Source organism: Elephantulus edwardii, unplaced genomic scaffold, assembly GCF_000299155.1.
Source record: "Elephantulus edwardii isolate Elephantulus edwardi_28Jun2011 unplaced genomic scaffold, EleEdw1.0 scaffold00387, whole genome shotgun sequence".
NCBI lineage: Eukaryota > Metazoa > Chordata > Mammalia > Macroscelidea > Macroscelididae > Elephantulus > Elephantulus edwardii.
This window is the reverse complement of record NW_006400137.1, coordinates 986095-998035: the sequence shown is the minus strand read 5'-3', so window position 1 is coordinate 998035 and position 11941 is coordinate 986095.

Genomic DNA, 11941 nt, shown 5'->3' with positions numbered 1-11941 from the left:
GGGCCCCCTAAAGGAAACAGAAAAGATCAAATGGGGAAAGTCAAGTGAAGTCATTGCCTTGGAACCCAGTAACTGTCAAGTACCAATTTTATGCCTTGACACCCCAGTGAGAGGTGGTTTATTTGGCCCACAGAATGGAATTGCCCACATATCAGGGGTCTATGATATCAGATCCCTCCGCTTTTCTTTTTTATGAATAGCAAATCCATTTGGTCCCTGAATGGTGCAAAGGATTAATGTGCTTTGCTACATTATAGTTTGAGTGCATAAAAGGGTGCCTTGGGGAAAAAAGGCCTGGTGAGCTACTTCTAAAATTTTCAGCCATTGAAAATACCATGAGCACAATTCTATTTTAACATTTTTGTGGCCCTCATGAGTCAAAGCCAGCTTGAGGACTATGGCTGGTGCTGGTCAATTCACCTGAGATTGTACACTTCCTGAAGAATTATGCCTCTTCTATGGTGTTCAGTAGCAAGAGACTTTGCTTATAATACAAAGCGTAACAAGAAGACCATAGGCTGGGAATGAAGAAATTGTGGCATTCTCACTTATAGACTTCTTTGTCATGGGGCAAGATGTGTAAAGTAGACCTCACACATATGAAAAATCCCAGCAAATGAGGCAAGTGGTGATTCAGGTAAGTTTCATATTTCTAGATTTTATGGTATAATAATACGATAAACTGTCATGAAGATATTTTAAAATTAAGATTTTGAAGTTATTTTTATATAATAGAAGAAGCTCATGATATCATATTAAACTTATAATGAGTATTTAACCTGAAAAGTAGTTTACATTCTCACTAACATGGTGATGATAGATATTTTTGACTTGCCAGATTTCTGGACACTTTCCAACATTTTTAAATATATCTATAATGTACATGATTCTTATTAATATAAAAGAGTCTTATTGAATCAGCATAATGTTTCCATTTCATATTTTGTAGATTGGGCTGTCCACACATAAAATAGTTAAGATTCACCCTAAGAATACAAATGTCTTAAACAAATCAACATTTGAAATAGAAAAGTAAGTGGCAAATTGACAAAAAAGTCCTTTGATGCTGCCTTTAAATTATAAATTTAAGAAGACAGCAGACCATACCTAAGTTACCATCCCTGGTCTGTAAAAGGAACTGAGTGCAGGTTGCTGGTTGTTCAAAGTGTAGGCAGGACCTGATGTGAGTGAGGGAGGAGCTGAGTTCTGCTAGAGATAGATTGTGTGCTCCTGAAGAGGCCAGAAGGACTGTTCTTTCTCCACAACTTCTCCAGCGTTTGTTGCTTGCTGTTCTGTTAAATTTTGCTATTCTGACTGGGGTGAGATGATATCTCACAGTTGTTTTGATTTGCATCTCTCTTAGAGCTGAGCTAGGGATTTTGAACATTTCTTCATGTGCTTGTTGGCCATCTGAATGTCTTCTTTGGTTAAGTGTCTGTTCATATCATGTGCCCATTTTTCAATTGGATTATTTACCTTTATCTTGTTGTGGTGCTCAAGTATTTTATAAATTCTAGATATCTGACATGTCATTACCAACTACTTTTTCCCAGTCTGTGGCTTTCCTTTTTTACCCTGTTGGAGAAGTTTTTGGATGTACATAGGGATTTGATTCTCAAAAGGTCCCATTCATCTATTTTATCTTCTTCTGGTTGTAGATTTTTCAGGATACTTGGAAGACTGTTTATGTTCTGGATTAGGACTACTAGAGTTCTTCCAAGCTTTTCATTAATGAAGTTTATAGTCCTTGGTTTTAGTCCTAGATCCATGATCCACCTTGAGTTGGTTTTTGTATATGGAGTGAGGTGTGGATCTTGCTTGAGTCTTCTGCAGATATTTTTCCAATTTTGCCAGCACCATTTGTTAAAAAGGCTGTCATTTCCCCACTTAACTGATTTCTTCTTGTCAAAAATCAGTTGAACATATGTAGATGGGCTGATTTCTGGGTTCTCAATTCTATTCCATTGATCTATGTGTCTGTCATTGTACCAGTACCGTGCTGTCTTTACCACTAGGGCAGTGTAGTAGGATTTGAAATCAGGGAGTGAGATGCCTCCTACCTTTTTGCTATTTTTAAGGAGTGCTTTGCTTATTCGGGGCTTCTTTCCATTCCAAATGAAACTGGAGATTACCTTTTCCATATCCTTGAAGAATGGGATTGGTATTTTTATTGGGATTGCGTTGAATGTGTAAATTGCCTTTGGTAGTATTGCCATTTTCACAATATTGAGTTTTCCTATTCATGAGCAAGGGATATTCTTCCACTTCTCCAGTTCTCTTTTTGTTTCTTGTAGTAATGTTTTGTAATTTTCTTTGAATAGATCCTTTGTGTTTCTGGTTAGATTTACTCCCATGTATTTAATCTTGTCATTCGCTATTGTGAAGGGTATTGTTTTTCTTAGTTCAGGTTCTGTATTCTCTTTTTCACTGTAGAGAAATCCAGTTGATTTTTGTATGTTGATCTTGTATCATGCTGCTTTGCTGAATTGGTCAACTACGTCCAACAGTTTTCTTGTTGAGTCTTCAGGGTTTTCTAGGTATACTATCATATCATCTGCATGGAGAGATAATTTTACCCCCTCTTTGCCAATTTGGATACTCTTGTCTTATTGCTATCGCTAAGACTTCCAGTACAATATTGAATAAGAGAGGTGAGAATGGGCATCCTTGCCTAGTTCCTGTTCTTAAATGGTGCAACCACTGTGGAAGGCGGTATGGCGCTTTCTCAAAAAGTTGCAAATAATGATACCATTTGAGCCAGCAATTCCACTACTGGGATTATATCGCAAAGAAAACATAACTGACATCCAAGTAGATGTATGAGCACCCGTGATTATCGTGGCTTTGTTCACAATAGCAAGGAGTTGGAAACAACCCAGGTGACCATCAACAAACTAATGGATAGAGAAGCTGTGGTATATTCACACAATGGAATACTACGCTGCATTGAAAAATAGGGAACTCATGCAGTATTATTCAAAGTGGGTGACCCTGGAGGACATTATGCTGAGTGAAATATCTCAATCGCAAAACGACAAATACTGTATGATGACACTGCTGTAAAATGAGACTGATATCAGGGTGGGGGTAAGACTGAGAAAAACTGGATAAATTGTATACACTGTATTGAAACAGATGAGGGAGAGAATAATTTAAAAGCGATGAATGATAGGGTATTATGGTTATCACAAGAGTCCACAACTAAGATTGCGTAGTGGAATGCACTTGGGGCGGTAGGAGGGGTGCTAGGGGATTGTGTACCAGGGAAGGAGTTTTTCTTTTACTTTTCAAAGAGAGAGGCAAACTGGGGGGTGGGGTGGAGGAGGAGGGCTAGGCTGGGAGAGAAGTACAGCAATGAATGAATGGATATCCAAAATCTCTGTAAATGTTCATTAAAATTATTAAAATTTAAAAAATTATAAAAAAAGGACTGCTCTTCAGAAACTTAACTGGAATCACAGTTGTTGTCAAGGTGTTGGCAGGGTGATGGGGAAGGAGAGCTCAGAACTCTACTCAAATATGATTAGAGCCAGACCTAAGAAGGGGATTAAAAAAAAGTAATCCTTCTGGAAACTTAATTAAGTAGAGGAGAATTTCTCAGCAGATATGTGCCCCCAGTTACACCACTCATCCCTGCAGCTCTTTCTTGAACACCTGCCAGATGCTAATTAGGCTTCCTTTGCTGGTGATCCAGGTGGCAGCACAAAGGAGGCAGAAGTCATATGCTGTAAGTTAGGTTTGATGTGCCTTCTTTTTAATGAAGTCTTAAGAGTTTTATTTTCTACATGCAAAAGGAGATCAATAATTCTCACAGCAAGCTGATTCTGCCCCCACATCTGTCATGACAGTTCTTGGATACCAAGATGATTGATAACCCAGTAAGCGCTTATCCAGCACCTGCATGGACAGCACAGTTGCAGTCATTGGTCATGTGAGGTACAAGGGCAGATCAGACCTCAGCTTCATGACAGTGATCCTTCACTGTGGGCCTGGTGATGCCCCTGAGGAGAATGTGGTCTGTGCTTCGTTGTGTATATCCAGGGCATCCAATCTGCCTTCTGCCCCTCCTACTTTAATCCCTTCCACAGTCTTCTTGCATCTTGATCTCTTGACAATGAAGCAGTCTTGAACCACATTCTAAGGGGTTGTAATATTTCTATTGTAGCAACACAGAATAAATGAGACTCAATTATGAGAGATAGTCTGCTGTTATAACATAAATATCACATGTGGGTGATTTTAAAGTGCAGAAATTTATCTTTTTATAGTTCAGGAGGCCAGAAGTCTGAAGCACAGCTCTAGCTCTATGGTCTTCTGTTGGCCCTGGATGGGGGAGATCTTTGTCTCTTTCAGTAGTCACATGTTCCTTGATTTCTCAGTGATCTTCACAAGGCATCTGTTCTTTTTTGTTCTTACTTGTCTCTGTCTTATAACTCAGCAATAAATTTAGGAAATACCTTACGTTGATATGGCCTCACTTGAATAATAAAGTAAACTTTAATTCCAGGAAGGACTACATTCAAAGGTATAAGAGTTAGGATTGTAATACATATTTTAGGGGACAAAATTCTATTCACAACATATGGTAAACCCCATTGTGAGTGCATGGGGATCTCAGAGAAACTTACCAGTCCAAGGATGAATTCCTCCTGTCTTGATACGATGCCAAATGCAGAAACCAGTCATTTCTTATCATCAAAGTGTCCTATCTTCTCATTGGTGGCATCAAGCTCCTAAGACAGGACCGCCCTGATTCTTCAAGAGGGAGACACTAAACTCGTAAAATTCTGCATATAAAGGCAGCTGCTGTTGTTTGATGCTATAGTGTTTGAACTGATTCATAGCTGATCCTCCAGCGGGTCTTCAGAGGCAGTAAATCACACAGGAGATGATTAACCCTTCTTCCTCCCACAGAGCAGCTGGTGGATATGAATTGCATGCCTTTGAGTTGGCAGTGCAACTCTTTACCATCAGTGAGAAAGCAAACAAGTGACTGGCTATAAAAATGGCAACTGTGATAACCATAAGACCCTATCATACATCACTTTTAAATTATTCGATTGTGTACCAGGGAAGGAGTGTTTCTTTTAATTTTGAAAGAGAGGAGCAAACTGGGGGGGAGGGATGGGCGGGGAGAGAAGTGCAGCAATGAATGAATGGAAATCCAAAATCTCTGTGAATGCTCATTAAAATTATTAAAAAAATGGCATCTGGCTAATAGTCCAGGGATAGCCATACTTCCCTTTTCTTAAAAGTATCTATGAATAACAAGGAAAAAGTTCAAATAAAAAGTAACTAATTTTCATTGACTATTCCAGGTCAGGTATTTTGCCAACAGAGTCCTGAGTCACTTCTGACTCATAGTGACCCACTTGTGTCACAAATAGCAAAGCTGTTTCTCCTTAGGCTTTATGTGTGATGCTTCAGATCTACTAGTCATTAGTCTTCTTTTAGTCACCCCGGGTGAACTTGAACCTTCAACTTTTTGGTTAACAGCAGAGCGTGTTAACAGTTTTACACCTCGCAGTAGAACCACAATTAATGAAGAGAGCATTGAGTAAAATCTCTTGTTATTGTTAGGTGCCATTGAGTTGGGTAAGACTTATAGTGACCCAATAAACAATAGATTTGAATGCTATCCTATTCTGGGCCATCCTTATCACCTCTGACCTACTTGAGCTCATTGCTGCAGTCACAGTGTCAGTCCATCTCATTGAGGGTCTCTCTTTTGCTGACCTACCACCCTCTCCTAGCAACCTGCCCAAAGTGTGTGAGATGGAGCTTCACCATCCTTGCCTTCAAGGAACACTTTGGTTGCAATTTTTCCAAGACATTGACATAAGATCACTCACTATGAGTCACAAGCAACTTGATGGTTCATAACAACAACAACATCTGCTTTTTTGGCAGTTAAGGGATACTCAGTACTCTTCTTCAATACCACAGTTGAAAGACATCAATTTTCTGTCATCTTTATTCATTGTCCTGTTTTCATATGCATAGCAAGTAATTGAAAAGATTGTGACCTGAACCAGGTACATCTTAGCCTTTAAATTGACCTCATTGTTCTTAAGTAATTTGGATAGACCCTGACAGCAGACTTGCTCAATGAAATAAATTTCCTGATCTCCTGGTACCAAGGGTCTTGACTGCGCTTCTAAGTGAGAGGAAATCGTTGACAATGTCAATCTTTTCTTCGTCTATTATGATGTTGCTTATAGACCTATTACTGAGGACTTTTATTTTCTTGGTGTTGAGATACAATCCACATTGAAGGTTTTAGACTTTGATATTCTGCAGCAAATGTTTTAAGTCCTCCTCACTTTCAGCAAGCTAAGTTGTGTCATCTGCGTAACATAGATTGTCGATGAGTCTTCCTTCATCCTGATGTCACACCTGCTCAACCTATAGTGAATGTCAGAGGGATCTTGACTGAAAGCAGAGAATACTAGAAGAATGCCCATTTTTGTTTTATTGACTATACATATGCAGGGATGTGTCCCATCTCCATACCTTTTCAATCTATGTAAAGAACAGATTATCCAGGAGGTTGGCTCTATGAGGAGAAAAGTGGCATCAGGATTCAAGGAAGACTCATCAACAATCTGCACTATGCAGATGACACAACCCTGCTTGCTGAAACTGAGGAGGACCTGAAGTGTTTGCTGCAAAAGGTCAAGGATTGCAGCCTTCAGTATGCATTGAAGTTCAACATCAAGAAAACAAAAATTCTCATCACTGGGCCAATTGGCAGCATCATGATAGATGGTGAAGAGATTGAGATTGTTAACAGTTTTAGTTTGCTTGGCTCCACAATCAACACTTTTGGCACCAGCGCCAGGAAATTAAGACAAATTGCACTGAGAAAGTCTGCTGTCAGAGACCTCTCCAAAGTACTAAAGAGCAACAATCTCAGTCTGGAGACTAAAGGACTGAAGAGCAACAATCTCAGTCTGGAGACTAAGGTGTGCCTGATACAGGCATGGTCTTTACAATCACTTGCTATGCATCAGAGAGCTGGACAATGATTAGGGACGATAGATAGAGAATTGATGCCTTTGAGTTGTGGTGTTGGAGAAGAGATTGAATATCATGGCTTTCTAAGATAACAAACAGATTCATCCTGGAGAGAGTGACACCATGCTGCTCCTTGGAGGCAAGGATTCTGAAGTTTTGTCTGACATACTTTAGACATGTTGCAAGGAAGGACCAGTCCTTGGCGAGAGACGTTATGCTTGGGAGTGTGGAAGGACAGCACAGGAAAGACCCTTGATGAGATGTGTTGATTCAGTGACTGGTGAAGTGGGGTAAGGTGTGTCAGAGACAAAGAGATTGGTATAACATAGAGTAGGGTTTAGGGCTGTTGTATATAGGGTCGCTATGACTTGCAGGTGACTCAATGGCACCTAACAACAACAACAACGTGTATATTTGACTGTGTTGATCATAACAAACTATGACTAACATTGAGAAGAATATGAATCCAAGAACATTTAATTGTACTCATGCTGAATCTCTACCTAGACTAAGAAGCTGTTATCCAAATAGAACAACAGCATATTGGGTGGTTTAACATCAGAATAAGTGCATTAGGGTTGTATAATTTCTCCATATGAGTGAGGAAATAACTAGATAAAACTACCTAAAATTAAGGAAAGCATTTTGGTTAGAACATAAAATTAAAATAATTTTTTCACAAATTTCTATCTAAAATTCCAGGTCCAAATGAATTACTATTTCAACTGTTCTGTTTTATCTTGAATTACATAAAAAAATTAATTTTTTCTTTACTTTTAAAAAGGCAATTAATTAGAAAGTCTTTCACTACGTTTTCCTCTTGGGAGTAAGGCTATTTTCAGAGTTGTACTAACCAGGTAAAATAGCCCCATAACAGTCCTACTGCTTTTTCAAAGCCCATAGGAAAGCTTTTTTAGGAAGAGCTTTGCTGGTGACCTAGTAGTAGTAAAAACCTGCACTGAAATCCAAAGGCACAAGAATCCACCAGCTGCTCCAAGGGAGAATGGGCAATTTCTTCCCATGTGATTAACTGCCTCTGAAAACCCACTGGAGAGTCAGCTATTGGCTGGTTCCAACTCTATAGTATACAACAACAACAATAATCCAGAATCTTTGTTATGTAAAACATTTCTAGATCAGCACACTGTCATTTTATAATTCATAACTTGGTTGCTCTTTATGACAAATTACTATATCTTATAATATCGCTATCAAGCAACATAGAAAGTCCTTGAAATTGTTGTTTCTGTTAGATGAGTCCAGTATTACTTTTGGATTAACTATGAAGTAAGAATAATTTAGATGCCAGTATTCTTTGTAGATTATAGATGGTCCAATGTCTGGTGGGAAAATATTCCTTCTAGGACCTTGGATTTTTCAATATGGCATCAACACCTACATTTTAACATGTCAGACTGTTCTCTGAATAGTTCCTTTGAACATTCTAGTTCCATGCATATGCTTCCATCAAATATGCCAGCCTCAGTCTTGAAGGACCCTGTTCTAATTCCACCTTCTCCAAGAGTTTTCTCGATCTCACTACTCAGTCTTCCTAGATGCTCATAATTTAGTCCCAGACTGCCTTGTGTTTTCTGCCTGTCTTCCCACTGGATTTTTATAGAGAAGGTGATGCTCCTTTATAGCTCTGATCCCTTCAGTGTTTGGCCTGCAGCATATGCATACAAAGAAGCCTGCCTTCAAAGAAGTGTCCTTGAGCCAAAGGAAAGGGTCCCCTGTCTCTGACTTTTTTCATGAAAAGTTTTAAATTTTCCCTGTGCCGTGCAAAAGTGGAGATGAGTCTACTGTTTGTGGAGTGGTCTCCAGCTTTCAGATAATTAAAACTGAAGAGAACCTTGTTAACATAAAAAAAATAATGGAGAAAAATCAGCTTGCAGTTTTCTTAGCCAAAGGTCAGGACATTGTTTACTTCATGAATTGCTCAGGCTTTTAAAAGTGAAACTTCCTTAATTTTGGCCAGCTCCCAGCATTTCTGGGAAGTTGTTTTTGCCCATTGACTTGGCAGGGATGCTGTTACAAAATGTTTAACCCAGCATCCCACTTTGCCACCATGTTATTGTTGTTAGGGGCCATGGAGTTCACACCAGCTGGTTTTCAGCAGAAGTCGATTGCACAGAAGGAGAATTGCCCATATTTCTCCCTCTGAGCAGCTGGTGAGTGTGAATCTCCTGCCTTTGAGTTAGTTTGAGTGCAGCTTCTTACCACTATGTCATCAGAGTTCCCTCCACCTGTCCTCTGTGTACCACTAAAATTCTGAGACTGTTAAGGTCAATATCAATTGTCTGACAAATCATCCACACAGTTTGACGTTTGATGGATGAAATGACTAACACTTTTGTGATTAACTGATAGAGATGTTATAAAGATTTTGTATCTTTATGATACAAGTTATTAGCAGACAGAATTAAGACCTCTGCATTGGGAAAGTCGGCTATGAGGGACCTCTCAAGAGTACTGAAGAGCAACGATGTCAGACTAGAGACTAAGGTGAGCCTGATCCAGGGTATAGTCTTTGCAATTACGTGCTATGCATCAGAGAGTTGGACAGTGAATAGGGTTGATAGAGAATTGATGCCTTTGAGCTGTGGTGCTGGAGAAGAGTGTTGAATATACCATGGACTACTAGGAAAACAGATTCATCCTGGAAAGGTTTAAACAGGGTGGCTCTTTGGAGGCAAGGATTCTGAGGCTCCGTCTAACAAACTTTGGACATGTTGTAAGAAAAGACTGGTCCTTGGAGAAGGACATCATGCTAGGGAGGGTGGAGGGATAGCGCAGGAGGGGAAGGCCCTCTACGAGGTGGATTGATTCGGTGACTGGGGTTATTGGGATGGGAGTGTTAGAGACGGTGCTATTTGCACAAGACAGAGCAGAGTTTAGGGCTGTTGTACATAGGGTCGCTATGAGTCGCAAGCGACTCAACAGCACATAACAACAACAACAACAACAACAACTAGGAGAACAAACAGGTTTGTCCTGGAGAGGGTGAAGCCAGAAGGCTCTTTGGAGTTAAGGATTCTGAAGCTTCGTTTGACATATTTTGGGCATGTTGCAAGGAGGGACTGGTCCTTGGAGAGGGACATTGTGTTTGGCAGAGTGGAGGGGTGGCGACGGAGAGGAAGACCTTCGATGAGATGGATCGATTCTGTGACTGGAGCGGTGGGAATAAGTGCATTTGAGATGGCTAGGTTGGCACAGGATAGAACAGCGTTTAGAGCTCTTGTACATAGGGTCACTATGAGTAGCAAGCAACTCAATGGCACATAACAACAAACAACAACAACAAAGGAATTAAAGATCCAGCGAAGTGTGTCAGATTAGGAACTGCTCCATCGGATTACCAATAGCTTTTTGGCAGTAGATAACCTGGCCGTTTTCCAAAGATGCCTGTGGGTGTACTCAAATTTACAATTTTTTTGAGAAACCAAGATGGTTTTGGTAGAGGAAACAGTGTAAGGAGCTGGAGGAGTGGCAAGCTACATAGAAACGGGCCACCAGAGAGACCTACAAGGCACACAGAGACAGAAGCAGTGAAGCGAGGCCAATAGAAATTTGAGTCAGAACTTTAATTAAAATAATTTGTTTGGGAGCCATAGGAGCAGCGAGCTGTCAGAGTTGGAAGAAGCCACCAGCTGAGTCCCAGCCAGAAACCACTATCTGAGCTGCTGTGGACCCATCTGCCAGGAGCAAGCAAGTACTTTGGGGAACAAACTACTGTCTGGCTTGACCATGTGGAACCCCTTAACTAAGAAACGGGGAGGTCCTGGGCCCCTCGACAGAGGTGAGAAGCCACTTCCAGAAGGGAAAAACAGGCTTCCTTCTTGGTCAATCAGGTACTTTGGAGAACAAACTTGCTGTGTACCAGCGTGGACATTTGAGAGCTGTAGGGGCTGCAAGCATTGATGGAGGGCAGCAAACATCAGTGGGGTACAGTGAGCCTTGGTGGCGTGCAGTGAGCCATGGTGGGGAGCAGCAAGTTGCAGCAGGGGGCAGGGACCCACAGTGGGACCCACCCACCAGGAACAAGCAGGACAGCAGGAAAATGAGTGAGGTACTTAGGATTGAGTGCTGGACTAATTGTGCAGCACCATCACCTTAAGTAGGCAGGATTGAAACAGGTGGAGTTCAACTGGAGTGGCAGGCCCGGATTTGGGGGAAAGGTAATTCTTCATGATTTTCCATTCAGGTCTCCCAGCAACACCTCCTTCTGCCCATGTGCATCTGCATGTGCATCTCCCCTCCTCCCCATCCCACATGTGTGTCTGCACGTGCACCAACCCTGCATACATCTGCTTGTGTGACTGCTCAACCTTATTCTGGAGCAGTAATGTTAGATCAAGAAATGGCTATCAACTCAGGCATGAAAAACTCTACCACAGCAATGTCCCGAAAAAAATAGACTAACTCACTCCCCCACATGCCCAAAGCAAGATATCACTCCCCAAAAGTGACACAGTAGATATGGATTTCCTGAAGCCAGAAAGTCTGATGGAACATTTTAACACAAAATTCAAAAGAATAACGATTGAATATTTACATCGGGGAAAAGCAAACTTGAAGAGTTATAGCACACTGCAAGCAAAAATCAGGAGGAGCTTAAAAAAACAATCCAAAGCAATACAGATAAAACTAGCAAGGCATTAGAGACACTGGAAAAAAGAGACATAAACGCAGGTTATATACCTGGATTTCATCTGATGGTATGCATAGAAATCAGATCGATTACATCTGTGGAAAGAACCACTGGAGAAACTCAATATCAGCTGTGAAAACTAGGCCAGGAGCTGATTGTGGAACAGACCCCCCAACTACTCATGTGCAAATTCAAGCTGAAGCTGAGGAAAATTAAACCAAATCCAAGGCAAACAAAATATGACTTTGAGTCTATCCCACCTGAATTTCAGAA